At 48.8% G+C, this 6,000-nt stretch overlaps 1 protein-coding gene across 1 annotated transcript in view; it reads right to left on the minus strand.

Moving 5' to 3' along the window:
- L3mbtl4 (L3MBTL histone methyl-lysine binding protein 4) overlaps positions 1-5,290 on the minus strand; it is a 448,777-nt gene extending 443,487 nt beyond the window's left edge. Inside the window, exon 1 of the mRNA XM_052750167.1 lies at positions 5,192-5,290. The gene's annotated coding sequence lies outside the window, so the exon portion shown is untranslated. The remainder of the gene's footprint in view (positions 1-5,191) is intronic.
- Between the last annotated feature and the right edge of the window lie 710 nt (positions 5,291-6,000).

Here is a 6,000-nt window from a genome sequence, read left to right on the forward strand (position 1 = left end):
TAAACAAATGCTTCCTTTTATGGGTAATGAGAATCAACAGGACATCAAGAGGACTCTGGGTTTTCTTTTCTATGCTGGCTTCACTCAGTTATCTTCCTATAGACATTCAAATTGATCTTGATTAAGGTCTTAATCTCATTTGTTGAACAGCAATGGCACCCAAGACAATGTATGATGCATGGCCAAATAAAAAACTAAAGCCGAGGGCAGAATCTTTGAGCTGTCATCCACACAGACCTGAAGTCATGGCTATTGTCTGTGTCTTGTTACTTATTCAAAAAGAAATCACAATAACTAAGAGTGGTTTTTAAAATGCTGTCATGTAAGAAAGTCCCATTTTTAAGTCTGAAAATATTCTGAAAAATGATAGCCATAAATAAGAAATTATATATATAACTGCTGGGCCAGAAACCCTTCCAGGACTCAGAAAGTTCCAGAGCCATGATCTATACAGGACACCACATAGGGGAAACTGAGTAACAAATGACCCTTTGGTGTATCCCCAAATTTTAGAAGGTCCTCGTTGGTAATAAAAGCTCAGAGCCTGCTCACAGGCAGGGCTAAGATGCATGCATCCGTGTATACAAGAGCAACTACACCAGGCTGGCAGTTTATCCCAGGAGTCCTCAACTTGTGGTGTGAACCAAGCAGAACACCAAAACCCCACAGGTGCTGAAACAGAAGAGGAAGTCTTCCCTTGACAAACTCAAAAACCATGCACACAGAGCGATCCTTCACACTTGACACGCGTCACAACAAACATCCCTCTTGGTAGGAAAAGGTCAAAGCTAGGAAACTTTTCCCAGTCTCTTCTAACCCCCTCTCAGCTTCTCAGGGGGAGATCTGGGGTGAGAAGCCCTGGGTTCTTTCCCTTTCCTGCCTCTCTAATGCATCAGCAATTCTGGCTATTCCTACCTCAGGAATGCCCCTGGAATCGCTCCATTTCTATCCATTTCCACTCCCACCTCTTTCCCTGCTCCAAGCAACGCTGACTGGACACACACCACGGAGTCCTACTTACACCTTCATAGATACTGCAGATGGTGGCCAGAGGTGGCCTTTATGGACAGAAAACAGACCATGTCACGTTCCTGCTGACTCTGCAAAGCCTCTTGTCTGTTCTGCTTGCTCTAGTCCCCACCTGGCTTGAGGCCACCCATCCTCAGAGTCCTTTACTACTCCCCAAAGCAAATTAGGTCCACCTGCTGGACTTTCTCACTCACAATGGAGAGTAGAGTCTGACTTGCACGGTTCATTTATTTGTGTGACCAGTTGTTATCTGTCCCTGCACTACATTACAAACACCATAGAAGCCAGACTCCTGTCCAGGACTACTGAACACATAGCAAACAATGGACACATTGCGGGTACCTGACAAAATGTCTCACATCATTCCCCCTCAAGGAAATGGGGAGTATAGACTTGGAGAGATTGTTCAGTAGGTCAAGTGCTCGCCCTGCAACCATGAGGACCAGAGTCTGGATCTCCAGGACCCATGTGGAGGCTGAGCACAAAGCAACATCATCATCCTATCAGTGAAGTTAAAAGGAGACAGAGAGGAGGGAGGGGGAGGAGGGAGGAGAGGCAGATTCCTGGAGCTCAGTGGCCAGTCAGTTTGAACATTCTTAACATCTGTCTTCCAGAGGGACAAGTAGCATCCTCCAACATGTCTGGCTTCACTGAGTGAGCCATTCACGTGTGAACTCAAATCAACATAAATGAGAAAAAAAAAAGGTTGTGCAGGTGACAATGAGCAGCGACCCCCAATGGTGATGACAGGCTTCCCAAGATGCCTCCAATGCCAAGAAAGCAAAGCAGTGACAGCCCTGGGGCTTTTGAAGTCAAGGTTTTGCTTTTTCCACTGCTCACCCCCTAACACACACACACACACACACACACACACACACACACACACACACACACACAAATCATTCTTACTTACAAAATAAAGCAGGGATACATTCTCCTCAGACACCACTCTAGGGAAAATGTTACAATGCAAATGCATGAAAAAAAAAAAAAAGATTGTTTTTTGTGGGTGATGGAACTGAAGATTTTCTCTTCTCCCCCAAATCTCTTAGTTCACTATCTTGTGCATGAACAACTCACTTTTGTGAGTTTTTTGAGTGTGATTAATACTGTGTGATTAATACTGGGCCTAAACGGTTTTCTTTACTTGGAGGTATGTCCCTACAGTACATTATACTCAAAATATTGCTGCCAGTGCCACAAAGATGGACATTGTGCTTTGTCAACTACATAACACTGCTGAAGTCAAAGAGGAACATCCATCTTCCTAAAGCAGGAAGCAAAATAATTCCAAATATGAGGGCTCCAAGTTATGTTTTTAAGTCTGAATTACTGTGCTTCAGCAATCTATAGCACAAACAAACAAAAAATTTGCCTCTAGCCTGTAAGGCCCACTTGCCCAAGGACAAATAACTACCTGGAATGCTGGGGGCTGTGGTTCATTATTGTAACAAGCCATGTGTTTTCTCTTCAGTAAACCAAGTTGGTTGTCCCAACTGCGCAGGATGTACTTGATCACAAGTAGGTGGGCGGTATGTAGGTAGGAAGTATGTCAGGACGTATGCTCACCCTCACTAGACGAAGGCAGGAAATACATAGCCTTGTGGGTTTTGCCTATATAAGCATCTGATTAACCTAAATCAGTGCTGTTCTCTGGGAATCCAGGGTATGGACCTGGCCAGTATTTAATAAAGCTTTTTTTAAAATTAGACAGTCATGGATTTGGTCTTGTTCTCACAATTTTCAGGTTTAACAATTTCCCACTGAAGCACTATGTAACGTGGAGACCATCTCTTCCCATCCAAGGCCAACATTTCCATTTGGGTCTCTCATTAGCAACTGAGTGGGAAGGTTGTTCCCTCTGCTGGTGGGCCCCTGGGCTTTCCTGGTCTGGGGACACCTGCTTGGCCTCTGTGTCTAGCCAAATCGTGGTTCCTCTCACTGACTCCATCCTCAGGGGCAGTCCCCTGCACCTGCTCTTCACTGCCACTCTCCTCACTCTGCTGCTGCTTGATTTTTGTTTTCTTTTGTTGTTTTAATGTAAGTTAGGCCACCCTGACATATAATGACTATTTCCCAGCTCTCCTCTCTGATGCCAACTCCTCTTCTGCTGAAGATGATTGCGGTATCTCTTCTAATGTATTATAAACCAAACTGATCTGAAGTCACCCTAGTCCCAAGCCCGCCGAATCTGGCTCTCCTAACTCTCCCAATTCCTCAACAGCAGCATTCTTTCCTAATTAAAACAACAGAGTGGACAGTGGTATCAATGTGCGTTCCACCTCTCCTTCAGATCTAGAGAGGGAAACTGAGGCACAATAAATGAAAGAATGGAAAGCAGAGAGCTGGGGCTCCTTTGGACCAGAGAGTGAGCCACTGGCGCAGTCCTAACCCGCCTTGCTCACAGCAGTTCATCCTAGTAAGAACATCCTACCTGCAAAGCTCCCTTCAGAATCAGTGGACTTTCCAGATCCCTGCTTCAGATGCCCACGTCTCAGCTCAGGGTTTGCCCGACTGCATGCCGATTCAATTCTTATGAATATGCACTTAACCATATGCAGCACCCCACCAGGACCAGGCACTGCAGGTTCTTTCCTTACTACTAAAGACGAGTCAGATGGTCAAGGTACACATCACGCAGGTGCTTCGATAAAGCAGAGGGTGGCCTCTCTCCTGAGCATCTTGTGGTTCACTGTAACCACCACAACCCATTTCTTTTTGGTGAAAGCTTGGTCAACTTTAGTTCTGTCTTTGGACCACCTCCCCGCCAACACTTGGAGGAAATGGGCTGAGAGTTTATTTTAAGCATCAGATTGAGTTTACTATCATCCAGCAACGTATGATTCAATGATTCCCATGATCCAGCGCTCCATACAATGAAAACTCCCCCTGGCCTCATAGCACACATTAATCAGTGTAATTGAATTAAACTCATCTGGAGGTTCAAAATTATCTCTCCTCTTTCAGCCTTTTCTCGAAATCTTAGAGTTGCCGCGAGGAATAATCAGTGAAGTTGGAAGTTATGGCATCTTACATGATTAAGCACCAAGAGCAAACTGTGCATCCACCTCCCCCCCCCCCCGCCCACCACCTGTGTACCACTTCAACCTCCTTTCAGAATCAAGAGGATGAGAAAACATCAGGATACCCCACTACTGCTTTTAGCCAAGAACTGAAGCCCAGACCTGCTACAAGCATCTTCTAGAAAGAACAGTTGAACATAGGACCGTAGGAGAAGCAGCTGGCAAGCCTGAGTGGAAACCAAACACGCCTGAAATAGAGCAGGGTGTTCCGAACCAGGCTGACTTCATTTAGCCACGACACACAGTAGTCTCAGTAGTCACACGGGCCATCTGAAGCGTCTCAGGGCATTGGTGCATTAGGGTGTCCCTGTCCCAGCACTTGGCAAGTGGAGGCGTGACTGTCAGAAATTCAAGGTTAGCATAACTTAGCTACTAGCAAGTTTGAGGATATTTGGGTTTCATGAGACACTATCTCAAAAGAGTAAATGAATGAGTGAATAAATGAATGTGAGTCAAAGTATGTTCCTGTAAGTGAACAGAAGTACAACAAAGAAGAACAGTTTGACGATGTTAACCATTGACAGATGAAAGGCTGCGGTCGAAAATACTCTGGTAGCCTCCTCCCCACCTCCAGAGAAACTCTTACACCAATACCGGACTCAACTGCGCTAGCCCACGCGTGTCTCCCGCGCCCACTCCCTCAAGCTCACCCAGCAAGGCCTGGGGAACAGAGAGAAGAAGACAGAGCGCCAGAGGCTAGCATGGTCTTCCCAGGCCCCACTCAGGGTAGTTACAGAGAGTCTGACCCTGCGGGGCGTCTGCCCTGCGTCCTTTCCCCAGATCTGAGCAAGCGCCCAGGGCAATGAGGCGAAGAGGACACAGAACCGGTGTGGGCGGGCAGCTTGGAGACAGACCCGGGCTTCAGTCCCCGAGAGGAACACAAAAGCCAAACGTCCCCCAGCCCAGGGGCCACTCCCAGCCCAGCCCCGCCCTGCCCCGCCAGCTCCGGAGCTAGCGAAGTGGGCGACAAGTGGGGTGCACCTCAGCCTCTCAGCGAAGAGGAGGGAGGAGTCCACGCCGCCGCCCCTTGCCCCGCCGCGTCACCCCTGCCCCGCACCCCTGGCTCGCACCCCGCTTACCTCTAGCGCCCCGCAGCAGCCGCCCGCGAGGTGCACCGGCCCGGGGCGCGGGAAACGCCCCCGCCGCGCACGCGCATGCTCCCGCCGCACCTGCCTGGCTCCCTGCCCTGCAGCCCCGCACGCGGGCTGGGCTTCCCGGCGGGCGGGCGAGCGAGCGGGCGGGCGAGCAGCCGTCCCCCATCACCACCCCCTGGACCCCCTCCACCCCCAACGCTGTCTCCGCACTGGCTCGCCCGAGCCAGGCCAGCGCATCCCAACCACTCCCCTGCCACCCGTTTACCGCAGCCAGGTCCCAGGCGCTCACCGGGTTTCACCTCCTGCACCCTGGTGGATACTTGAAACCTCTCACCAGCCACCACCGGATTTTTACTTACACACACACACACACACACACACACACACACACACACACACACACACACACACACACACGTACTGGGATACCTAAGGGATTGAGATAAAAGGATGCTTTTCACACGGAATAGGGGTGGGTGAGTGGAGGGCAGGCTACCGAGCTTGCTGTGTGCGCTGAGAACCCCGAGTTGACCAAGCTCTTCCTCTGTGGGAACTTAGAGTCCTCCTACTCACTAACTTTGGCCTTTCGCCTGCCACAGTCACTGATTTGAGGAATATCTTGTGTAAGTCATTTTTGTGTTTGATGGCTGATCATTGAAAGCTGTGCTCTGTGACTTTTAAATGAATTTTTCTTTTATGGAGGTGTGTAAATGCTAACAGACAAACAAGAGTTATCTTGTGGATACAAAGTATTAGGCTTTTGCTTTGATACAGAAAGCTGGTAATTTAACATG

Source organism: Peromyscus californicus, unplaced genomic scaffold, assembly GCF_007827085.1.
Source record: "Peromyscus californicus insignis strain IS unplaced genomic scaffold, ASM782708v3 Scaffold_21__1_contigs__length_65335640, whole genome shotgun sequence".
Taxonomy (NCBI): domain Eukaryota; kingdom Metazoa; phylum Chordata; class Mammalia; order Rodentia; family Cricetidae; genus Peromyscus; species Peromyscus californicus.